The sequence below is a fragment of the Scyliorhinus torazame genome, chromosome 12 (genome assembly GCF_047496885.1).
Source record: "Scyliorhinus torazame isolate Kashiwa2021f chromosome 12, sScyTor2.1, whole genome shotgun sequence".
Taxonomy (NCBI): Eukaryota; Metazoa; Chordata; class Chondrichthyes; order Carcharhiniformes; family Scyliorhinidae; genus Scyliorhinus; species Scyliorhinus torazame.
The window spans coordinates 128,918,415-128,945,580 of NC_092718.1; the positions used below are offsets into that span (position 1 = coordinate 128,918,415).

The window sequence follows — 27,166 nt, forward strand, 5'->3', positions numbered from 1 at the left end:
AGAATTATCCAAGTACAAGGAAGCTCTGAAGAAATCAGGTAAGCATCGTGAAACTTGACTGTTTTTTTAGAGTAAACTTTGCAAGAGGATATGTTTGAGCAGTGGAATTTGTCTCACAAATTACATGTTGTTTTTTGTACATCTTGCACACAATACACATCAACAAATAATGTCAATTCTGTCACAGCACAACACTTTGTGAGGAAAATATAATACACTCTTCGGATGGGATGTCGATAAGCAACTCCATTCAATCTCAGCAATTTCAGACGTGTTTACATATTCATCAGTGAAACATAGTGGTACCAATTTTACCAAATTTGCATCGAGAGGAGATACTAACTGCAACAAATTGTGATATACTTATAGAGTACAGGGGAGAAACTTTAGTCCAACCGGTCTAAACAGTCAAGAACTATAATGCATCTACACTAACCCCAATTGCAAGACTTTTGGCCGTGATGTTGAATGGCATGATACCCACCATTCTGTAGCTGACGTCTTACTCCCTCAAGCCGCCTCAAAATCCTCTCTCCCTCACCTGAAAACTATGCTCACTATATCAATTATTTTTTGAACATTTTCCAATTAAGAGAGAATTTAGCGTGGCCAATCCACCTACCCGAACGATCAGCTGGTTTGTGGTGGGGCCTAGATACCGGGGAGAATGTGTAAGCTCAATACGGACAGTGACGCGGGGACGAACCCGGGCCCTCAGCAACGTGAGGCGCAGTGCTAACCATTGCACCACTGTGCCACCCTGTTATTAACACTTTAGCTGAGGCGAACAGGTGTTTCAAACCACCCTGTCTATACCCATTATCATCTCATATAGCGAACTAATTTTCCCCGTAAACATTTCTGCCGTTAAAAAAAACAACCCGAGAGTATTCAACCTCTGCTGCTGAAATTGTCCACTTCAGGCAACATCCAGATGAATCTGCACTTCAGCCCCTTCAGTGAAATTGCCTCCTTGCTTTTATTTGAGTTTCTTTCGAAATTTGTCTCAATTATGTCAACACAAATCGTCGAACCCAAAAACAAGGAGAAGATGGCTATATCTTTTCCAATAAGTCTCCTTTCATTGGGCGGTGTTGATTTTATACCTGCATTCGACTGGGCGTTCAACTTCGGTGTATTTACATGACCGGTGTTCACTGTCGGTGGGCCCTTCCGACTTCATTTACAGCTAACGACTCAACTCTAACCAATGAGAATAGCTTGCGGGAAGCTTGCCTGTTCGTGCGCCGTGCGAGATTTATCCGTGTCTCGGCGTGTGTGCTCCAGAAACAGACGTTATCGAATGCCGTGATTCGTTTGTCCGTGATTCTACCATACATTCAGTTCAGGTATTCCAAACCAACGAGTTAACTGACAGAAAATTACATCTATTTTCGACCTTGCTTACTCCATCTATCATGCCCTCGCAACCGTCACCGCAACCCCCTCCCCTCCACACCCCCCCCCCCCCCCCCCACCGCCCGATTTTGCGCCCGCACACATTCAAACCACCCACGCATGCACACAAACTGTTTCATTCGACGGTCTTTGCGGCCGTGCCCTGCAGCGATATATTCTGGCACCGCCACCGTTTCCCGTTATCAACCAAAGCTGACAATCAAATAATTCCTGTATTTCCCATCTCTGCTTTCAAGTTTCACCACGGTAATGTCCTCATACCAGTATATTCACTCTTTGAAACATCGCTCCGACACCGTCCCACAACGTGAAGGATAGCTGGAATGGCCGTGCTCATTTGACCAGCAATATCAAGTAACCTTACGGCGAGACGGCGGGAACTTATAGAAGTGGACTTGTGTAGGGTGCTCTTTCGAACGGTTAGTAGACTCGATGGGCTGCATGGTGTCATTCTGCACGGTTCGGATTCAATGACATGTATGCCACTCGTTGTATAAACTTCGTATTTCACAAACGTAGCATTCGTGCAGATGTCCTACACTTAGCTGTGTCTTAACTTTGATTTTCCTACCTGAATTTGCTGCACAACCTTTCATTGCAATCGTCGTTAAAGGTACCATACTTTTCTGGCCAAGCTCTTGACCATCAGTGCTAATGTATCGCTGCGTTTCTAAAAGTGTTCCCCGGTTCTGCAGTTCCTGCTTGACGGTATCTACCATTAACCATATTTCTGGAACGTTCAAACAAGAAATACTATGTGCAATCATTTTCATGAGAAATGCAGCAATTATCCATCGGCAAAACGTGTCTCAAGTCTCAATGCTTGCACATGCATGGTAATTTGCTCATTATGCGCTGTGTAACACTGCACTACCAGACGAAATGGTTAATTGTTCGTAATTCTCGACTGATCTGCCTTTCTGTTCTTTTTCATGGATGGAACAGTAAAGCCGTGCGGCTTGTCGAAAATGCTGGATTCGTGATCTTGCCATCCATGTTTTTCGTCTCGGTACAATTCAAGGGGCACGTTCAATGGTTGGCTCAACGTATAATACTCCTAACGAATGACCTACCATTCTGTTTACATTGCTGAAGTAACGACCGAGCTTTGCGTACATAGAAAATGGCTGGATAAAAATACTGACGTGTTCATGTAATTTACTGTTTATTCTGATTCGAATAGAACAACTCAATGTATATGGGGAAGGATTCTCCATTCATAGAATCATAGATTCATATCCGTTATAGTGTAGAACGAGGCCATTCGCCATCTAGTTTGCACCAGCTCTTAGAAAGAGCGCCTTACATAAGCCCACCCCTCCACACTATCCCCATAACCCAGCAACCTCACTTAACTTAAGGGCAATATACCATGGCCAATTCACCTTAGCCGCACATCTTTCGACTGTGGGAGGAAAGCGGAGCACCGGAGAAAACCCACGCAGATACGGGGAGAACATGCAGACTGCTCACCAACAGTGACCCGAGCCGGGAATCGAACCGGGATCCCTGGAGCTGTGGAGTAACTCTGCTAACGGCTGTGTGCCACGCCGTCGGTCCTAAGACTATGGGTGGGATTCTCTGATTGCCGATGCGGAAATCGCGTTCGGCGATTGGGCAGACAATCGCTTTTGACGGGGACATATGTGGCGACGCCTGTGTTCGGATGCTCCTTCCCCTTCAAAACGGCGTCATCGGTGAGAATGCCGCAGGCCAGGTTGGGGCGGCCTCAGGACATCACCTGTAGGCCCACCCCCGATGCTCCACACATGATGGTTCAACTTCCGATAGGCGTCGATCACTTGTGGTCAGAGGTCTTGTCACCCTCGCGTGGTCGCTGCGGACTGTGTCCAGCATCGCCAGTCAGGGTACTGGGTGCTGTTTCGCACGCCAGGGGGACTTCGGCGTCTTCTGGAGGTGCTGGTGGAGGTTTGACCCGGGGTGGTGAGGGGGGGGGGGGGGCTACAGGGCGGCACTATCTGGCAGGTCAGGTCCGCACGCAGGATCATGTTGTACAGCTTGGCCACTGCAGTTCACTGCCGTGTGCATGGCCATGGACCCGGCAATTCTCCGGCCGTATCTGCAAGGAACGCAGACCACCGGGGCGCAGTTACATGGCAGAGCTCCTTACCACCGTCAGGCAGATCATTAGTGCGTAAGCAGAGCATTAGTGCGTGGGCAGAGCCGACGTTTTGCCAGTAATACAGCCCTAAGAGTTGGCGCCAACGGAGAATCGATGGACTTTTGCAACTGAAAAACAGGCACCCCATCTCGATCGATTCCGCTACCATTACGGGCTAGCACTGGAGCCATCAATTCTAATGGGAAATGGTGCGCGATTCACCAGCTCCGTGATTGACATGCGAATGCTGACAAGCTGCAGCCACATATAAACTATTCTACCCCCAGACACCATCACAGCCAACAGGATGGCGGAAAGGGGAGCGGCACAGTCAAGTTCTGCTCGAGACCCTCTTGAACAACGTGGAGAACAGGAAGAGGACCCTTTACTACGGCCCAGGAAAGAGGCTGCCAGCTGCTGCCGTTCATCGTGCGTCGGCCCAGGTGTCAGGGCCGCCCAAGGACGCTCGGACTATCCAGATGTGCCATAAAAAATGGATGACCTCCTCAGGGCGGCCAGGGTGAGTAGGCAGCACTGTACCCCTGGCACTAACTCCATACCTGCATCACCCCCGCAGCCCACGGAAGGCGGCCGAACCTACACTCTACCTCATATGCCATCGCCCATATCGGTTGCCGTTGCCGGGGGCTAGGCCAATGAGCCCACCAGGTACCTACCCTGGTTTACACGCATCGGATTGTGTAACGCTGTTTGTTTCTCTGTCCAACACAGCCCACCCACCAGTAGAAGGCCGCACACGATCAGTGAGAATGGGAGAAGATGTAGGGGAACCAAAAGACCAGTGGCCCCTCACCAATCTAGAGCGGAGGACCCTGGATGTGGAGGTGGCTCGGAGGAAAGGGAAGTCGCCTAGGTGGAGGTCGACCATGGGCGAAGTAGAGAAACTCCGCTGCGTTGCTGTTCCCCTTAACACGTATGTGAACACCCACCCCAACATCACCACCTCCACAACACCCTCACCTCCGCCCACACCCTCATCCGACACCACCACGACGCAATCCATTCTACCCACAACAGCACCACCCCCTCACCCCACACAAGCCTCACTCTCATCCACACCCTCACTCCACACCACCACCATGCCACCACCCCTTCCATCTGCCGCCACCCCACCCTCCACATGTACCGCACCCGGAGCACCTCCGTGAGCTGAGCAGTGATGGGAGAAACTTGGACAGCAGCCCTCCGCTCGAGACTCAGCAGAGGCCAGAGGTCGGATCGGATGTAGACAGTGATATCCCATCCCAGCGGTTTCCAACAGCCTCCAACATCCCAGAGGCACTCACCTCGGTTGGCCATGTTCGTGAAGTTTCTCCTGTGACCCTATCTGCTGCGCAACACACAGTTTACCCTGTACAGCAGGTGCACGTTGGAACGCCCGAGGGGGCGGACGTACGTATGGCCTTCCGATCCCAGGTACTACCTGCCGTCCATACTGGTCTCGGGCTTCTGGAACAGACAGTACCATCTAAAGTGGAGGTGCAGCCGCAGAGCCAGGAACCACATGAGAGATTGTCGGCGAGCATCCAGTACCTGAAGGAGCATTTCGACGAGTTCACCCCCGTACAGCATAAGATGGTGGTGCCGACATTGCGTACCATGCACTAAAAAACGCACGAGTGGCGTCCGTAGATGAGTCTTTGGCTGCGACGGTGTCGGCAATGGATCAGCAATTCGCAGGTAGGGGCATTCTGTGGAGGCGCTTCCCAGGCCCAGGATAAGGTTGCCACCTCAAAGTATTGTTAGTTCCCCCGATAGTGTATCGATTCAAAGTATACAGATTGAAAATCGAATTGCCGCTCCGCTGTCCATCTGACAAGCGCGTTTGTATCAGACTGTAAACTATTGCTTACGGCTCGGTATTTAACACACCATCAATTATCGTGACATCTGCAAACGTACTGATAATACTTCCAACTTTGACGTCTCAATCAATCATATACACGACGAATGGAAATGGACCCCGCACCAAATCCTCCGGGACAACTCTGGGCACATGCTTCCATTCACAAGAGCAACCATCGAGCATCATGCTTCGTTTCATGGCACTAACCCAGCTTTCGATTCACTTTTCACAATTTCAGTGGATTCGAGGCTGCCATACAAAGCCATGTCAAATGAATTACCGAAGTATATCCAGATTACAACAACTGCACTTTCCTCAGGGAGACACGAATTCGTGTGCTCCAAAAGTGAATCAAATTTGTCAGACATGATCTCCAGCCTAGAAAGCGAAGCTGACCATTCCTAATTAACACTTTTCACTCGAAGTGGAAATTCATAATTTTTCTTGATTTGTTTTTCAAATAATTTCTCTGCCACTGATTTTAGGCTTACTGCCTTGCAATTATTTGTCTTATTGCTCCATCCCTTCCAGAATAATTGTCGCACATTATCTGTCCCAAATCGTCTGCCACGTCTCCTGTGGCCTGAATGAATTTGAAACTTTACTTCAGAGCTCCTGGAGTGTCATCCCTTGCTTCAGACAGTCGATTGGGATAATTCTAATCACCTGAGCAAGGAGCAGTGCTCCGAAAGCTAGTGAGTTGAAATAAATAAATGTTGGAATTTAACCAGGTGTTGTAAATCTTCTTACTGTTCATGGGGAGAGGCTGGCAGGTCAATTCATCTCTGTGTGGCATTCTTGTGCCCGGGCATTTCTCCATAGTGTACTCGTAGGCAATCAGCAGCGAGGCACGCCGTTGAGGCTGGACCGATGCTATGGGCGGAATCAACTCATCTTCGTTTAATAACCCCAGCAGGGAGTTGTGTCCGGTACAAGCCGCGAAGGGCACCAATAAACGTACTGGTAGAATTTCCACAGCGCGACTACCATTGCCAAGTCTTCCTTCTCCATCGGGGCGTAGTTCTGCTCGGCGCCTCCAGTTACATGACACAAAATTTTTAAGTTATTCCGAGCCATCAGGTTTGCAGTGTACCAGGCATTGCAAGTGAGGAGCAGGGGCTTGCAAATGCCTAAATAGGTATGCAATTCCTCTGACGAGAGCTGTTGCTTCACCTCCTGAAGAGCCTTCTGGTGGGCGGTGTGTGTGTGTGTGTGTGGGGGGGGGGGGGGGGGGCAGTTCCACTTCTGTCCATTCATCCATAGTCACGGGAGTGGACCATTGAGTTGGACCACCATGGCTATGAACATCCCGTAATTGTTCACCAGGCCTGAAAAAGGGCGGAGTTTGGTTTGATATCGAGGGATGGGGACCTGGGGAATTGCTCGCAACTTTTCCTCTACTGTCTCTGAGGAGGCATCCGCTATCCAGTCAGCGGCCACGATACGTGACCTCTGCCGAGTGAAACACACATTTCTCTGTCCGGAGGCGGACTCCGACATGAACTATCGACCCTAGGACCTCGGTTACGTTCTCACAAGCCGATGAATCGCCGAACGGCAGCCAGGTATATTCATACAATCCCCGATCATTTTGATCGTCTCGCATTTCGGGGAACATGACTCAACCACCAGCTGAAAGTACGACTAGCCCAGATGTGTGAATGTTTCATAGATTATCATAGAATTTACAGTGCAGAAGGAGGCCATTCGTCCCATCGAGTCTGCACCGGCTCTTGGAAAGAGCACCCTACCCAAGGTCAACACCTCCACCCTATCCCCATAACCCAGTAACCCCACCCAACACTAATGGCAATTTTGGACACTAAGGGCAATTTATCATGGCCAATCCACCTAACCTGCACATCTTTGGACTGTGGGAGGAAACCGGAGCACCCGGAGGAAACCCACGCACACACGGGAGGATGTGCAGACTTCACACAGACAGTGACCCAGCGGGGAATCGAATCTGGGACCCTGGAGCTGTGAAGCAATTCTGCTATCCACAATGCTACCTTGCGTTTGTCCATCACTGACCCAGGCGCAGAGGTTCTCGATCGAGGGACCGGATAACGGTCAAGGTGGGATACCCGTTTAAGGGTCACTTTGTAGTCCCCACAGAGCCGCACCGACCAGTCGGGCTACAACCCGGGACCATGGGCGCGGCCTAAGCAGCATAATGGAAAGGGCGAGTAATCTTCATCTGTTCCAAACAGTGAATTCTTCGTGTACCATGGTGCGAAGTGTGTATGTCACAGGGCGGTTGAAGAAATACCGAGGCAGGGCGTTTTCATGGACAGAACCAAGGCATTCGGCAAAAAACGACTGGAACGTGGACAGAGTGGACTCCACCCGGTTACATGTGGCACTCTCCCTGCCCATCCAAATGTAGGTGACGCTGCGAAACGCACGCTAAAGGTTGCGCTGTTGCCTTGGACTACCAACAATGGTAGGCACGTGGACTGGTCTGTATATGACATACGCCCATTGGCACATGGCTGGTCCCCTCCATTTCTCAGGGCTCCCTGATATTTCGGACCAGTCAGATCCCGTGTCGCAAAGCTCTTGTGGCTGAAAACCTGTTCGGATAGCGGTGAAAGTGCGTATACTGACGCCAGGCCATGGACATCCTGGAGTCCGCGGTCGCAACCTTCCTCAGAGAGGGCTATGACGTTGGTCTTGTCAAGGATCAGGAGGTTCTCCATTAAAACATTCCGCTAGGTTTCCCAGCACGAATGATGTAAATGAAGCCCTGCCGCAACGATTCAGCCATGGCGATTCTGAATTCTGGGGCAGCAAGTCCCCTGAGACGTATCAAGTATTCTCCTGTGGGCTCCGCCAGTGTCTGCGATGCGGTTTCGAAACGGTACCATCGGAACATAAACGATGGCTTCTGCTTTAGGGGACGGCCAACCGCTCGATCAGCATGGCTCATGCCAACACGCCCGGCCTGACTGGATCAGTCAAGTTCATGATTAATGCATAAGTCGGTCGATCAACGGCGGGCAGCAACGTCTGTCACTCGTCGCTGCTGATGGCGTTCATGGGAACAAAGGTTGAAGTCATTCCACTGGCTTGGCCAAATCGTCCGAGTCGGCGTCGAAATGCTCGCGTTTATCTTCGCATACCATGCGTTCTGGATAGAGAGCGAACTCCCGAGGTGGTTGAAAAACGATCAGAGGTCGCAGCCTCATACAATACCTGATCCTCATCGCCTGTGTTGTAAACGGAAGCAAGCACTCCACGAGAGGCCAGGCTAAACGGTACCACTCACTTTGTTCCACACTGGCCATAGCAGCTGCTTCCGGCGCGCCCTGGCCAGATAATAACTTGCCATAATTTATTTTTTATTTCCCGAGGTCAGATCATGACAGGCACGTCCACCGTTACCCCCTTTCTTAACTTCCCTAAAACTCACCAACCTACCGTCACTGTCACATCTCTAGAAACCAGCTCCGAAAAATATTCAGTTCTCTCTGGTGGCCTTCCATTCATGACGACTTGAGAGGTGGTAGATTGCTAATAATTGAACACTTTCATTGTTTCTGGGCTCTAAACGCACCGACACATTCACCACCCATATCATAGGAACACTGCGGTGAAACCAAAGGTCGTTCGTCCCATCCATTGTGCACCGAACCTTGGAACGAGCACGTTACCGGGGACAACGCCAACACCCTGTCCCAGCAGACCAGTAAACACACTTAAACTTTTGGACACTAAGGAGCAATTTAGCATGACCTATCCACCTAACTTGCACAATTTTGGACTGTGTATATATTTGGATATGTTAAAAGATAAATACTGATGATATTCCAGTAACGTCAGTACCACTGAGGTGCCAAACAATGACCCTATACAACTCCAATGACATTTTATCAAGCCCCAGTGACATTAAAATGAATTACCCACCGTGAAATTCCCAGCATTAGTCATCGTAAAATAACCATTTATCAGAATAATAGCTGGATGTTAATATATAAATTTTGGTCTGCAAGAGGAGGTCAAAAGCTGGGAATTCTGCAGCGAGTGCCTCATCTCCTGTTCCGCTAAACCAGCGCTTCTGTCTACAACCAGAAGTTCAGGTTGTTATCGGAACTTATAACTTCCCATGAGAAGTGAAGTCCGTCTCTCAAGCAGGACGACATAATTACGTGCAAAAGAGCTTACCTCAAAGGAACCAGTTAGCAGCGTCGAAAACCATTCTGTAGAAAAGACAGTGTCAAGCAGCAGCCAATATATATAGAAGTCTATCCACTCGCCAAAACACCTTCCACACCACATGTTAAGCATACCACACTTACTAGCTGGAAGAACATCGTCAGCAAATGATCATCTATCCATTACACGGCCGATTTCAAGGCAAGCGATTGCATTGAGTGTGGACAAATTCCACACTCGATTCATTCTGCACGTAACAACCCACGGTTTGCACTTTGTAAGTGAACATATTCAAACTTTCTGTCTGTTCAATTTCTAAATCAGAATATGAGATCTTTTTTCCTGGGAAACGTGTCTTAACATGTTCATGTGATTGGCTGGAACAATCACGTAATCATTATCCTTATTTTCTTTAAGGACAATTTGTATTAACCTGCCTTGTTCTGAATCTCTTACCCAACCAATATTAAACCGTGATAAGTTAATTAGTACTGTTGTGTTAACTAATTTCACTCAAAGTACTCAGGGAAGTTTAGCAATCAATCATTTAGCGACGTCCGATGCGTATTCGTCGTTATTCATGAAATGTACTTGGTGTTTTCTCACATAAATAGATGATACGTTAAACGATCGAAAAAAAGGTACGTGAAATAACGTTGTGCATTCATTTCGATGACTGCGAAACGGGAATCGATGGTTTTCCGTGCATAATCGATGCGAAACATCAAAGATGCTTGTGGAATTCGTAACCCCACTTTCAAGAATTTGACGAGAAGCATCACACAGAATGGGATAACATTAATATCAACAAGGTATCTTCATGCAGAGCAAAGCAGATTCGTTCAAACAGGAACCCCTCAATTACGCAGTAACAAATACAATTTTATAATGGGAAGAGGAAGGGGAACAAATAAAATTACCCTTAATTATATATTGTTTGAGCAGTATCATACCATAATTTATTTCACTTACCGAAGTTATGCACTGGCGAGAGACTTCGCCAGATAGCACAGGAAACTATTTTATTTCCCAACACTAATCTGTCTTCGTTGACGGCATATTTGAATTGTTGTCTATAGCTTCGAAATCCATGAAATCAATGCATGATGTAAACGACTCTAGAAACGCTAAAAATAGCTATAGAAAATGCACAGTGTAGCGAATGCATGTTTGGCACGCGTGTGTGCACATCTATTTTGTCTGTAACTGTGTGTGTGATTTAAAAAATAAATTTCGCGCACCCAATTCATTTTTTCCAATTAAGGGGCAATTTAGCATGGCCAGTCTACCGAGCCTGCTCATCCTTTGGGTTGTGGGATCGAGACCCAAGCAGACACGGGGAGAATGTGCAAACTCCACAAGGACAGAGGCCCAGAGCCGGGATCGAAACTGGGACCTCGGCGTCGTGAGGCAACAGGGCTAACCCACTGCACCACCGCGCTGCCCTAGTAACGTGTGTGTTTCCATGTGTGTGCGCGAGTGTGCGCAGGTGCATGTGTATGTTTGTTGATTTTTTTTTTGTCGCGGGAGGTACAGCGGAGATGTTTCCACTTGTTTGTGGCACAGATCGTAGTGCGGGTGATCATGGAATCCTCAGGTTTTAAATCCTTATGGAGACAGGAACTTTCAGAGGTCGATTGGGGGAGACTGTTGGCAGGCAAAGGGACAGCTGGTAAATGGGAGGCTTTTAAAAATGTGTTAACCAGGGTTCAGGGTAAGCACATTCCCTTTAGAGTGAAGGGCAAGGCTGGTAGAAGTAGGGAACCCTGGATGACTCGAGATATTGAGGCTCTGGTCAAAAAGAAGAAGGAGGCATATGACGTACATAAACAAGTGGGATCAAGTGGATCCCTTGAAGAGTATAGAGATTGTCGAAATAGAGTTAAGAGGGAAATCAGGAGGGCATAAAGGGGACATGAAATTGCTTTGGCAAATAATGCAAAGGAGAATCCAAAGAGCTTCTACAGATACACAAAGGGAAAAAGAGTAAATAGGGACAGAGTAGGGCCTCTTAAGGATCAACAAGGACATCTATGTGCAGAGCCACAAGAGTTGGGTGAGATCCTGAATGAATATTTCTCATCGGTATTCACGGTGGAGAAAGGCATGGATGTTAGGAAACTAAGGGAAATAAATAGTGATGTCTTGAGAAGTGTGCATATTACAGAGGAGGAGGTGCTGGAAGTCTTAAAGCGCATCAAGGTAGATAAATCCCCGGGACCTTATGAAATGTATCCCAGGATGTTGTGGGAGTCTAGGGAGGAAATTTCTGGTCCCCTAACAGAGATATTTGAATCATCGGTAGCCACAGGTGAGGTGCCTGAAGATTGGAGAGTGGCGAATATTGTGCACTTGTTCAAGAAGGGCAGCAGGGAAAAGCCTGGGAACTACAGACCGGTGAGCCTAACGTCTGTAGTAGGTAAGTTGCTAGAAAGTATTCTGAGAGACAGGATCTACAAGCATTTAGAGAGGCAAGGACTGATTCGGGGCTGTCAGCATGGCTATGTGCGTGGAAAATCATGTCTCACAAATTTGATTGAGTTTTTTGAGGGGGTGACCAAGAAGGTAGATGAGGGCAGTGCAGTAGACGTTGTCTACATGGACTTTAGCAAAGCCTTTGACAAGGTACCGCATGGAAGGTTGTTGCAGAAGGTTAAAGCTCACGGAATCCAGGGTGAGGTTGCCAATTGGATTCAAAATTCGCTGGACGACAGAAGGCAGAGGGTGGTTGTAGAGGGTTGTTTTTCAAACTGGAGGCCTGTGACCAGTGGTGTGCCTCAGGGATCGGTGCTGGGTCCACTGTTATTTGTGATTTATAATAATGATTTGGATGAGAATTTAGGAGGCATGGTTAGTAAGTTTGCAGATGACACCAAGATTGGTGGCACAGTGGATAGTGAAGAAGGTTATCTAGTATTGCAACGGGGTCTTGATCAATTAGGCCAGTGGGCCGACGAATGGCAGATGGAGTTTAATTTAGATAAATGTGAGGTGATGCATTTTGGCAGTTCGAATCAGGCCAGAACCTACTCAGTTAATGGTATGGCGTTGGGGAGAGTTATAGAACAACGAGATCTAGGAGTACAGGTTCATAGCTCCTTGAAGGTGGAGTCGCAGGTGGACAGGGTGGTGAAGAAGGCATTCGGCATGCTTGGTTTCATTGGTCAGAAATTGAATACAGGAGTTGGGACATCTTTTTGAAGTTGTACAATACATTGGTACGGCCACATTTGGAATCCTGTGTGCAGTTCTGGTCACCCTATTATAGAAAGGATATTATTAAACTAGAAAGAGTGCAGAAAAGATTTACTAGGATGTTACCGGGACTTGATGGCTCGAGTTATAAGGAGAGGCTGGATAGACTGGGACTTTTTCCCTGGAGCGGAGGAGGCTTAAGGGTGAACTTATAGAGGTCTATAAAATAATGAGGGGCATAGATAAGGGGGATAGTCAACATCTTTTCCCAAAGGTAGGGGAGTCTAAAACTAGAGGGCATAGGTTTAAGGTGAGAGGGGAGAGATTCAGAAAGGCCCAGAGGGGCAATTTCTTCACTCAGAGGGTAGTGAGTGTCTGGAATGTGCTGCCAGAGGTAGTAGTAGAGGCGGGCACAATTGTGTCTTTTAAAAAGCATTTAGATAGTTCCATGGGTAAGATGGGTATAGAGGGTTATGGGCCAAGTGCGGGCAACTGGGACTAGCTTAATGGTAAAAACTGGGCGGCATGGACTGGTTGGGCCGAAGGGCCTGTTTCCCTGCTGTAAACCTCTATGATTCTATGATAATCGTTTTGTGTCTGCGGCTAATTAAGTATTAATTTCTACCGAAAGTCTAGTCTTTCTTTTATTTAGTAAATTACATTAAAAGTTGTCGATTGTGTTGGAAGAATGTACGTTTTAGAATATATTTCAAGAGCACTCACCAAGGCACTGTTTACTGCTACAATCGATTCATTATATATCTGGCTGAAACCAGTTTTGAGAGGCTAGAATCAGACGGTATAAAAGAGGGCATCTTACAATGTTGGCTTTGTTTGCACTGGAGAGTTCACTTCGGGATGCATTACAGTGATAAGGTGTGAGGTTTGTGACTGAGGGAGTTCGCTGAGGATGGAATGAGGTAGGTTCTCCGTTCAGTCCCTACTTGGCATCAAAAAGAATGAGATGAACCGAGAGTTACATGGAGCGCAGCGGACTGGTAAGTAAGTCTTGGTGGTTATTTTTCAAACCAGATTGAAGTCGAAGTCCTTGTTATAGCATTGTTAAGGACTTAGTTGGCCTATATATCTACATGTTAAATATCATGGTCTTATGATGTTTGCAATTTAAAAGTTTTGTCATGGCAAAAGAGCTCAATTCCATGGACTGTTCATGTTGCTCCATGTGGGAAGCTGGGAAGATTTCCAAACCCGGGGCCCAGCATGTGTGCATGAAGTCCGCCCAGCTGCAGTTTCTGCAAGCTCGCGTTTCAGAGGGGGGACCGGAGGCTGGTGACGCCGTGGAACATTTCCCACTCAGAGAGCATCGTGGATAGCACATTTAGGGAGTTGGTGACAACGCAGCTGAGAGGACTTGAGGGAGCAAACGAATTGGTAAACAAGAGGCAGTTCAAGAGAAACAGGAAGATTGTTCAGCAATCCCCTGGAGTCCCCCTTGCAATTTCGTATTCGATTTTAGAGACATATGAAGCTGTTTCTTCCGGACAGTGTGAAGCTTTTGTCACCACAAGCAGCCTGTCTGTCCAGGAGGGGGAAAGGGAGGAAAACAATTGTAATTGAGGATTATTTAGTCACAGGAACAGATAGGCGCTACTGCGGCCAGCGACGTCAATGCATAGCTACAGGTACCCTGAAAGTGGGGAGGGAGGGGGGGGGGGTGGTGAGGCATATGTCATGGCATCTTTGACAATATTGAATTCTTTACCCCTCAGTCTGGCCTCAATAAAACTCGAGATGGATTTTTTAGGGAGAGTATTATTTATTTCTACCAACTTGGCAAATCTGAGTCGCTTCCCAGTGACTCAGAACACATAAGCTGTCTCCTGGACTCCTGGAAGCCAATGATGTCGGAGACAAAGAGATCTCTGCAAATACATTCAAATGGTATCAGGTTTCACATACACGATTCCCATAGGTCAGCCTATACCCCTCCTGACCTGGCCATACATCCTGATTGGCTCACATCGCATTCCTTAAACCTGGGCCTCTTGTTACCCAGCATCCTTTTACCCACCTTCCTTGCTATGCTTTCTGAATTCTGAATTACTTTGTCCTTTCTAAACTCACTACGATTAGACTGGCCCACATCTACATTACTGTAACTAATATTTGAACTAACTATTTGATATCACATTCGTTTGTTCAATTCCTCATGATAACCTATCTGTCCAACCCGTAGCTGTGGCCCCTCATTTGAGAAGATTTGTCGCTGCATTTCCAATTCCTGTTGCAGCACTCCATCATCTGCTGCACCCTCGTGGATCCTAACAGCCAAGATTCTAGGGGTGTCTTTCCGTTCAAGTGCACACTGCATTTTGCCCATCACGCATTTAAGGATGGCCAGACCCACAAAGATGCAGCCTAGTGCCTATCCAAATACATGGCCATATTCATCAACCAGTCCATCCAACCCCTGGATCCCCAGTTACCCCAAGAGCCAGGGTCATGCACACCGTCCAAGTGACCCCGTATGCGATCCATAAATTTAGTGATGTTAGCGGTTTGGTCTTGAACTGCTATTGTAAACTTGCCCTGCACAATGGCACATACCCAACCCTCACGAGCCAGAAGAAAGTCAAGAGCATACCGGTTCTGCATTGCAAACAACTGCAGCAGAGACAATTCCTTGGTTATTGCCCCATGGGCTCCCAAGTTTCGTATTTCTATCGCTGACCGCCAAGGAACCCCTCTCACATCTCCCAGTGTCAAGATGCTCAGACTTCCCCATCTGGCTGAGTGACCCTTGTTGGGTGCGAGAACATGAGCTTTTTTCCAGTTCTCGCAGAATTCGGCTGAGATTGCCGAATTCACCCCGAGGGGCAGCGGACTGTGGTAGGGGCTAGAGTCCCGAAAGCAATTTGGCGGGGAAATGTGGGTGAAAACACATTGGTCGCTGTGCCATTAAAAAAAAGTAGTAACCTTGCTCCGTGTACAGGCGAGCATCACAATCGGTATATCGGTTGAGTAGAGATCCCCCAGAAGCCCAGTTTATCCAGCTTTGGAACGCCCAATCGGGCCTTCCCGCAATGCGGAAAGCCCTAATCACAACAGTGATGTGAGAGACATTCGCCCAGCCATAAAGGAGCTGGAGGCCCGTGTTCAATGGAACGCAGATGGTGTTGTAACAGACGCAGTGGCCGGATGCCTGAGTGATATGACACCTCCTGCCCGTACAGGTGGGGAACAGATATGTTATATTCGTTTCCACCTCTACCAGCAAACAGCCGTACCCGCCACTGCTGAAACAATTCTTGTACGACCGGGAGTCTCTATTGGGAGAGACGTGGGTAGGTATGTACGCCCTCCACCGTTGTAGCCCATCATACTGTGAATGGGAATTATCCCGAGGAAGGGGAAGGCAAATAGCGGGTGGTGCGGAACCCGGATCATAAGGAAGAGTGACTTGCTTGGACAGTGTCTCGGTATGCTGACAATGAACCACCGTTTGGGAAGTGCTCCAAAGCGGTGTAACAGAAAATATCCTAAACACTGATGCGGGGTTCGGGTAGCAGCCAACCCGTCCCTGGCCATTCAAGCGGTGGTTGATCTGGTAGAAGCGATTCAGACTACCCAGGTTTCCCTCATTCTGGGTCCTAAATGAATTAAGTATATCGCCTGATAACCCACGTTCTAGTTGTACTCCCCTTCTCACACGCTCCGTCCTCTTTCTAGTCCGCCTCTCTCACAACCTCTTCCTACCCTCTCCGCATGGTCTGACTTTACCTTTGTGGCACCAATCTTAACACATACAAAATCAAATTTACGTGCACTCCAAAAACAAGGCAATGTCCATGCAATATTCCCTTCCCATCGCCGGAGCTGGTGCAATTACTTCATGAGTCCTGCATTGTCCGTTAATCTGATAACCTTCCACGAGTCGATACCATGTCCTCTTATCCGGGGGCAGCGAAGAACGTCACCTCGGCATAAGTGAAATGTCCGTGTAGTTTGGTTGGGGTTACAGATGTAGCTGATATTTCCCTTTTCCATTTCCACCGCCGATGTCACTCCAAGCGAGGCGAGACCGAAGATTATACAGACGGTGCGGAACCACCCCATCATGCTCCACACCTGTAAAACAGAGCTGGGGAAGGGAAGCAGGTTAATCTGTCCAAGAAAATGAGGCCCGTTATCAGAACTCAACTGAGCGGGTATGCCGTACCGAGGAATGATTTCCTGCATCAGAACTTTAACCACAGTAGCAGCTTTATTACCGGTAGTCGGATACGTCTCAACCCATCTGCTGAACACATCCACAATAACCAAAACGTATTTATAACATTGACAACATTGACACATTTCCAACTCAATGTAATCCTTTTGCAGCGTCTCAAAGGGACTACTGGGCAATGGGGTCTGCCTCATACCACAAGGGATACCATTGCCGGTGTTATATTGCTGACAAACCAAACACCGATTTCTGATTCTCTGGGCCAGGCACTGCATATTAGGGTGCCACCGAGTGTTCAGGAACAAATCACTAGTCCCCCGAGCCCCACAATGAGTTGCAAAGTGTACACATTGGATGACCCATAAAGCCAGTACCTCAGGCATACAAGACAGATGTGCTGGCGTGGTCCATAAAGAATAAAGAGAATCACATGTACAACCTAACCGTTTCCACATTTGTTTATCACTCTCAGGAGCGTCCTCCTGGAACCTTATGACATCTTGGATGGTTGGCATTGGCTTGTCAGAACAGACCTATTTATAGCAGATCATTTAGTCTGACTTAACATTTTAGGCACCATCACTTGCTGAATTTGCGCGGCTTTCCGCGCTGCACAATCTGCTCATTCATTACCAACGTCAATGGGGTCTTACCGTTTGTATGGGCAGCGCATTCAATGACGGAATTCTGCGCGGGCATAAGGACGGCCTGCAGTAGGTCAGTAACTAAACCCCAATGGGATATTTCCGTGCCGGCCGAGGTAAGGAATCCCCTATTCTTCCAGAGCTGTGGGTTGGCTGAAGTCGAGTTTTAACCGTTTCAGGGACCTCAAAATATTTTATGGAAGTGCCGTCTGGCATGACTTGAAGTGTGTACTCTGTTCGATCTGAATGATCCACTGCCCTCCTAACCATAGGCCCCAGATCCTTGGCATGGTACTGGTCGAGGACCTGCCGTGTAATATGAGGGCCAACAGATGCTGACTGTGGCCATAAACGTGGTGGTGCTGTAACAAAATCGGCTGTACCTTCTTTTTCCGTGACTTTGGCTATAATCTTGACTGGCCATTCGGTTCCAATTAACGGCCGGTATTTGTCCTCCATCTCCCTGTTCTGTCCGGTTCTGTCATAGGCCAGGGTACCGTGGTGCAGTGAATGTTCAATGTCTAACGTCCACAACGAGGGTTTGATAGAAATATAGCACTGTTGTATCATCCTGCATGATTGAATCGTTACCCCTTCGTCTCCGCCCTATAGCTGTAGCTGGAAGGTGCACAGTAAATCTCGGGTCAACAAGTTCCAGTCCAATCCAGTAACCACAAACTGATGATCTGTAGACTTATTCTCATAAGTGACTGTCACAGGTTCAGAAATAAGGTACTCACACGCCTGTCCTTGGATCCCCGACAAATGCTGGGTGTGGTCGGATAGTGGTCGTCGAAGTTCTGATTGCACCGAAGACCTGGCTGCTCCAGTGTCGATTACAAATGGGCAGTGTTGATCGCCTATTTGCAGAGACATAATAGGTTCCCTTTCCGATTGGATAGTCCTTCTGACTAAATTAGCTAGTCAATCTTGTGTTGGGAAAGGGTTTGCCTGGGAGAGGTCGGTGTACCTCGTGCGTCCGACCCTTGCTGGGTACCCCCTCCTTTGGGTCGGGTAGTCTCCTTCTGCTGCCCGTTTTTTAAAGGGGCATTCCTGATGCCAGTGATCTGCATGGCCACAATTAAAACATGTATTGTTCCCTCTATATCTGCCGCTGGTTGGGGACTCAGATCATCATTTTTCATCACATACATACATTTTCATCGGGCCCCTGTCTCATTGTTCGAGATCGCTTCCTAGAGCTAACTGGGCTTGTGGAACAGAGCTGCCCTTCTCTAACAGACGGTGAAGGCGTAGAAATAGGGCACAAGCTATTAATCGAAGGGACTGGAGAGGCTGGCATGATATGAATCTGGGATTAATGACTGGATGTAAATTATGATACCCTGGTGGTTCTGGAATTAGTGCAGACAATGATACCGGTGCAGTCGGGACTCTGCTCGACATGGTCCAATTCTACAGTTCATCCTGTGTCTCTGTCAATGCAAGGCCAGCCATTGAACTACGTAGCCCATTTTTTTACTCGAGTCTGCCCCGCTAGGTGTCTCCCTCTTTTTACCTGCGCATTTTTTTGAACGCACTCTCCTTTTTCATGATCTCCAGAGTTTTCTGGTTCCCCCTTCACGAATTGTAATCCCCATTTTAAGGGCATTTTCTTGCCAACTTAATAACATGATCTTATCCCTCTCCTCTTGACAATATTGTCTCCATAATACAATTAACTCTTTAGGTTTCATACTTTGGCTCTTCTGCATTTATTTGTTTGCCTATTTATTACCAATGGCAATTTTTGCTACTTGGCAAAGTTATTTAAAAAGGTTTTCTTTTAAAACTTAAAATGTTTGAAAATTCAAATTGAATTACTGCAAATTGCAAGCTTACTTCTGATCTCGACTCAGAACTGAATTTATGATTTGCTTAACCCCCAACTTGTACAACTTTTACAACTTAATCAATTCTTCATCTTAATTTTTCTTCTAACAAGTTTTTCTTACATTCACAAAAATGTTGACTGCTATCAATGAGGGAGCAGTTACCTGCGGTGATTTATACCGGAGCAAAATCAACTGTCATCTCCAGACTTATACTTTTTAAAATGGCGTCAGTGATGTTCTTCATGTTTCTATTAATTCACAAATAAAATAAAATAAACATTAATTCAAGTAATTCAAACTTAAGATTCTGGCAATTTCAATCAATTGCTTGCTAAAATAATAAACTTTTATCAAAGAGGTGGAGAAATCCACTGGTTTCCTTTAATTAATTCAAAACGCAACTTTGCTGGAGTTTCACTGACTCGAAAGAAAGGTATCCGATGACACCACACGCTGCTGTTATCGTAAGGCCCGTGCGAGAGGCACTGTCTAGAGTCTTTAACTTTGGCTGCTGTTAATCTTTTGAGAGACTTCTGCTTTAACTAACATGCAGCATCCAGTTCTATGGATGCGTCTTTGTTTTGCAAATTATCCAAACAATTCCCCATAATCTCTAACTAGTCCTCAAGACTGCGTTTCTCGCCACTACAGCCCAAGAATACAATTTTAGCTTATTCAACGAGAGTTTCCAAAACACACACACGTGTAATTAAACCATCATCCGATGTCCCATCAATTCCAAAACACACACACATGGAATTAAACCATCATGCGATGTCCCATCAATTCCAAAACTAACCCGAAACTGGACAATCAATATTATGTTATCCCATCAGTTTAAGTTTCTAATCCCCAGACTTACCTTTGTTCTCGTCGAGACGACCATTCCGTACTACCACGAGTGACAAGTCCAATCAGACCATGAGAAGAAGGGAAACTCAATGTGGTCATTTTCCAGCTACACACATTGTTGGCCCGTTTCCACTTTCCTTGTCCAAAATCAGTCTCATCCTGATTTCGCAGCTGGCCAGTGACCGTCTAGAGAAATCCCGGGTTTTCGGCACCAAATGACAATATTGAATTTTTTACCCGTTAGTCTGGCCTCAATAAAACTCGAGATGGATTTTGTAGGTATAGTATTATTTATTTCTAACCCAACTTGCAAGTCTGACTCGCTTCTCAGAGACTCAGAATGCAGAAGCTGTCGCCTGGACCCCTGGAAACGAGTGATGTCGGAGACAAAGAGATCCCTGCAAATACATTCAAATGGTAGACGGTTTCACAGACACGATTCCCACAGGTCATCCTATACCCCTCCTGACCTGGCCATACATCCTGATTGGCTCACTTCGCATTCCTTAACCCTGGGCCTCTTGTTACCCAGCATCCGTTTCCCCATCCTCCTTTCCATGCTTTCTGAATTCTGAATTCCTTCGTCCTTTGTCCTTTGTGAACTCACTACGATTAGACTGGCCCACATCTACATTACTGCAATTAATATTTGAACTAACTATTTTATATCACATTCGTTTGTTCAGTTCCTCACCTTTTGCTAAAATGTTTACAGCTGCAATCAGTTAATTACGAAACTGACTTAATTCAGTTTTTAGACGTGAGAGTCACATATAGTTCGCTTGTGCAAACTTCGGGATGTTTTAGTGCTGAGGAGCGAGTTTTTTGACTGAAGGAGTGAGGTGAGGAGGGTGTGAGGTGTTCCTTTCATTCCCTACTTGTTCTCAAATAGAGTGAGGGGAACTGAGACTTGCAAAGAGCGCATTTGACAAGAAAGTAATTCTTAATGGGTATTTTTCAAACCAGATTGAAACGTCAGTCCTTGTTTTACCATTGTAAAGGGCTTAGTTTACGTGTGTATTAAAACAGTCATCTGTTGTTTTACATTTAACGGTTTAGTCCTGGCAAGAGAGTTAAATGCCATGGACTGATAATATTGCTCCATGTGGGAAGCAGGGCACATTTCCAATCCCCCGGACCAGCACATCTGCAGGAAGTGAGCACAGCTGCAGCTTCTGCAAACTTGGGTTTCAGAGCCGGAAAGGTGGCTGATGACACTGTGCAGCATCTGCGAGTCTGAGAGTATGTTGGACAGCACACTTAGAGAGGTGGTGACACCGCAACTGAAAGCACTTCAGGAAGCAAGAAACACAGGCAGGTAGTTCAGCAATCCCCTGGGTTCCCCTTGCTATTTCGTACTTGATTTTAGAGACAGCTAATGCTGGTTGCTCCTGAGAGTGTGAAGTTCCTGCCAGCTCAAGCCGCCTGGCTGACCAAGAGCGGGAAGAGAGGAAAACCAATAATAATAAATTAATCATGGAAACAGATTGGTGCGACTGTAGTCGTCAACGTGACTCCGGGTTTGTGTGTTGCCTCTCTGGTGTGAGCGTCCAGCATGTCACTGAACAGCTGCATGGAATCCTGAAGTGGGGAAGCGGTGATGAGGCAGAGGTCATGGTACATTTTGCGACAGTTTGGAGTAACAGGGATAATAATAATATAATAATCGGATGATTATTTGAAACAAGAATAGCCAGTAATTAAAAAATCAGGACCTTTCTAGTTGTAATCCACTGAATTGCTCGCATTGTCACGTGCTACTGAGCACAGAAATAGGAGAATAGCATGGATAATTTTGATGGCTTAAGGGCTGCATCGAGGGGGGGGGGGGCGGGGTCAGATTCCAGGACCACTGGGAGCATTTGTAAGGAAGGTGGGACTGGCACAAGCGGGACGGCATCTATCTGATCCAGTACTGGTGGTTTCGCTTCTGTTTTAGGGCGAAGTTCAGCTCATTCTGCAGGGCAGGGGACGCAGACTTTTAACATTATTGGGGCCCAATATACCACAAAACGACAATCAACTCAGAGGAAATACAGCGAAAAAGTAAGTTCCAAGGGCGTAAGACAAGGTTGGATGGCCTCTCCTTGAATGCCAGGAGTCTGGCAGATCAGAGGGGTGAGATAAGGGCGAGAATTGATACGTCGAATTGTGACACAGCAGCAATCACAGAGACATGGTTCAGAGAGCGGAAGGATGGGCAACTCAACATCCCAGGATATAAAACCTTCACAGTAGATAGTAGAGAGCTTAAGAGAGGGAGACACGTGTCGTTATTAGCTAAGGGTTCAGTTATTGCTCCCAGTACAGACGATATCCTGCATGGGGACATGGGGTGGTGGTGGGGGGGGGGGGGGGGGGGGGGAGGGGAGGGGGGCGCATCAACTGAAGTGTTCCCAGTAGACCATAGCAATAAAATGGAAACCACTTCCTTCGGTATGCATTATAAGCTCTCAGTCAGTCGGAATAGGAGGAGAAATTGAGTACGCAATTCGCAGAGCTGTGTGAAAATAATAATAGGTTAATTATATTTTGTGACGTTATTGGTTAAGGGTTCAGTTATTACTGTCAGAAGAAACGATATCCTGAGGGGTCGAGGACGGAGGGGGCATCTCCTGAAGCTTTGTTGGGAGACCATAGCATTAAAATGGACAACCACATTTTTCTGTATTGATTATAAACACTAAGTCACTAGGAAATTGAGGAGAAAGTGTGAATGTAATTCGCAGATGTGTGTGCAAATATTAATAGCATAATTATATTCGGTGATTTCAATTTTCCCAACATTAATTGGGAAAGTAATTGTCTTAAAGTTTTAGATGGTGTGGAGTTCTTAAAATGTACACAGGAGAAACTTTTAACTGAATATGCAAATGGTTCAACATGGAACGGTGTAGTCCTAGACCTAATTCTAGGGAGTGAAGTCCGACAGGTGGTTGATATGTTGGTGGGGCAGAATTCTCTTCATAGCGACCATAAATTGTACAATTTAAGTTTGCTATGGACAAGGCCAAGCTAGATTGGTAGTAGTTATTTGAGGGGAAATCTACAGGAGAGCAGGGGCGGGGTGTTCCAAAAGAAAATGTTCCCTTCAGGGTAATAGCAAGGAGAACAAGGCCCGGAGAACTATGGATGACCAGAGACATTCTGGATACGATGAGAAGGAAAAGAGTGGCGTTTAGAAATTACAATGGGAGCAAATCATGAAGGCATTATTGGAGTACAGAAAGTGCAGGGTGTGGCTTAAGAAAGCAATTCGCGAATACAAGAGGGATATGAGAACGCGCTGGCTGGTAAAATTAGGCGTAATTCCAATATTTTTTCTAAGTATGTCAATGGGTAGAGGTTAACCAGGAAACTGTGGCGCTATTTAGGGACCAGGAGTTTGAGTGGAGCCAGAGGACATTGGTGGGGTGTGGAAATATTCTGTTACATCTGTTTTAGCCGAACAGAATAAGGAGGTATATAATCTACTCAGGGAAAGAGAATGCAACGTTCTTGAACAACTTGGCAAAGGGAATGAAAAGATATTAGTGGTGTTGGCAGGCTTAAGGGTGGACAATCTCCAGGTCCTGTTTAATTGTGGCCCAGGATGCTGTGGGAGAAGAGAGAGGAGATTTCAGGGGGTTCAGAACTGAATTTTCCAATCCCCTCTGAGGTGGGTGGGTGATGGTGGTGCCAGAATACTGGACAACGGCTAATGTAGTCCCACTATGGGAGCAAGTGTGTAGAGGTAAGCCAGGGATCTACAGACCACTGAGTCTCACGTCAGTGGCAGGAAACGTATTGGAGACAATTCTGAAGTAAGGAAACTGTCTTCACTTGTATAGCTAAGGAAACGTTCAGGAATAGTGCGCATGGCTTTGACAGGGAGAGGTCGTGCCGAACACATTTGATTTAATTGTTGTACATGTGATGAGGTTTGTAGATGAGGGTAGTGCAGATCATGTAGATTACATGGATATCAGAAAAGCCTTTGACAAGGTCCAACATGGTAGATTTATAAAGATAGCAAATGTGCATGGGATACAGGGGAATAAGATACGGTGGATTAAACATTGGCATAGCTATGGAACGAGTGGTTGATGACAAATTGTGGATTAATGGACTAGAAAACACTGTATGGTGGCGTGCCACAGGGATCTGTGCCGGATCACCTATTGTTTGTCATTTATAGCAACAACACACATTACTATGTGGTGGGTAGGATCCGTAAGCTTGCTAATGACACAAAGATTAGCCTGGTGGTTAACAGTACGGTTGAGTGTCTTGGGTTACAGAAAGAGAAAGAATGGATGGTGAAATGGGCAGAAAAGTGGCCAGATGAAATGTTACCCTGAAAAATGTGAGTTGATATACATTGGAAGGAGTAATGTGGCAAGGAAGTTTTCAATAAATGGCCTGACACTGAGAAGATCTGTGGAACAAAGGAACATTGTAGTCTTTGTCCAGAGATCTCTTAAGGCAGAAGGACTGGTGAATACGGAAGTGAAAGGGCATATGGGATACTTGCCGATATCAATCGAGGGATAGATTACAATTGCAGCAAGGTCATATGGGAATTGTATAGAACTTTTCTGAGGCCAGAGTTGGAGTGCTCTGTGCATGTTTGGTCCCAACATTATGGGAAGAATCTGATTGCAATTGAGGGGTTATAGAGACGATCAAACCGAACGTTCCACAATATGGAAAGGTTGTGCAATAAAGAGAGGCTGGAGAGGCTTGGGATGCTTTCGCTGGAGCAAATATGTCTGAGGGGCGATCTATGATGTACAAGAGTATGGACAAGGTTGATAGGGAGCAGCTGTTCCCCTTAGTTGAAGGGTAAGTTACTTCGTGTTAAGAGGCAGGAGGTTTAAGGAGGACTTGAGCAAAAGCGTTTTTCCAAAAATGGTGGTGACAACCTGGAATGCATTCTATGATGTTGCCGGGGCAGTGGGGAGTGGGGCGGCGCGGTTTAGTGGCCGGTGATCTCACATACTTCAAGAAGCACCTGGGTGAGCACTTGGCACGTCATCAAATTTGATTAGGAACAGTAGTCAGGAATTCCGCATGTGTTGGTGCATACTCGATGGGACGTAGAGCATCTTCTGCAGTGTATTGTATGATAATCAGGATTAACGTAAAAAAATAATGAGCCGAGACTTTTCTTGGTCTGAGAAGCCGATTTATTTTAGATGTAAGCTATGTATGTCCAACGTGTACTATAAATGAAGGAGACATGTACAGGGCTCATTGAAAGACAGAGTAACGATGATCTAAGGAACGAAAGAAAATAGCAGTATTATGCCTGGCGGGCAAGTTCTGAAAGCGAGAGAAAAAGCAATAGGTGGAAGCTGTCTTATTCTGGGGAAATAAAGTGATTTATGAGACGCAGAAATGAATGAAGTTCTTTAAAAAGGTTGGCGAGCCTGTCAGTATTCAAGTAATTTGGTCTGTCGTGTCTGCTACTCATTACGATAAATACACATCAGCTGTGTTACAGTGAGCGTTTTTCATAAATTAACACGGTGCCTGGATAAGCGAGATGTTCCTGAGAATTGGTCCGTCGCACATGTGAGGGTCTTATTCAACGTCTTCCGAAAACACTTTGGTAACAATAACTGACAGTACAACGACAGTGGAGGTATCGATTTCGATTCTTTAAGGGGATGAATAATCAACAGTCATCATCCGAGCTTTCGGTTAATTAGGAAGAGCCACAACTCTTTTATAAACGACAGATAATTCTTACGTCCCAAAGCTGCGTGTTTTCTGGCGGCGCTCCATTTGCTGGCGGTGGCATTCTCTCTGACCGCAGCTTGGCAATACGATTTCCCATCAAAGCCACCCATGAATCTGAACGCCAGGTTTCAATAAACTGATCTTTCTAGAAAATAACGGAGTCAGTGTGTTTTTAATGGAACTCAATTTGGACTTTTAACGTGGTTGGGTGCATTCCGATTTATGTTCATTACGCTGAAAATAGGGGACAATTGGTGGAATTAAAGTGAATTTAAGAACACCATGTTTAAAATGTCGTTTGACAAAGAGGCACATTTAACTTTGTTTGCCGAATCGAGACAAGTTTGCTTGGGCGAAGAAGTGTCCATTTGGATTGGACTGAATGATTAAGGACCGAAAATAGGTGGCCAGAAAGTATGTGGCTCCATAGAGGTTGGTTATGGAACATTAGGTCGTACACGTGGGAGTTCATAAATGTTTTCAGAGAGGTGAGAATCGTGTATTAATTATCGGATCTTAAAGAATGTAAACATGGACAATTAGTTTAACTGATCGCCAAGTACTGGGATATCGAGCCAATACTTTTCCGCATGAAATGCATGGGAAACGAGTGAAGGATATTTTTCAGTTATTGTTTCTGGTGCTAAAAGCGGGAACCACGTAGACTTTCTAAATTAAGTGCGATAGGTGTCTTGAGAAAATCAACTTCTGGGGCTGCAGATTTAGAAATCTGCAATTTAAGTAATTTGATCCGACGACAGAGACACACATTGAAGATATTGGTTCGGATAAACTCCTACTCATTCATAATGGGTCTATCATCCAATGATTATAAATCAGGCGCCATTAAATACTGCTAATAAAATATATTTTGCTTCTTTATCGCGGTCTAGAATTATCCAAGTGCCAAGAAGATTTTAACGAATCTGGTAACCATCATATTTTTAATGTGTCACAGAGGAATATTAAAGTCGCTACGTTCATTTTAAGTGTACTGGTTCTTTAAAATTGCATTATATCATTTGTAAATATTGCAGACTTTATGCATCAAAAATAATGTTAATCTCAGTTACTGCACAAAACATCATTATTCGGAAAATGTTGTGGATTCTTAAGATGGGACGCAATAAACAGCGTTATTCGATATAATAGGAAAATGGC

At 46.2% G+C, this 27,166-nt stretch overlaps 1 long non-coding RNA gene across 1 annotated transcript; it reads left to right on the forward strand.

The window, feature by feature from the left end:
- Positions 1–26,934, forward strand: LOC140387230 (uncharacterized). The gene is made up of 3 exons (XR_011933792.1): positions 1–38; positions 10,181–10,207; positions 26,899–26,934. It is a non-coding gene; the product is annotated as an uncharacterized lncRNA (long non-coding RNA).
- The last annotated feature ends 232 nt before the right edge of the window (positions 26,935–27,166 follow it).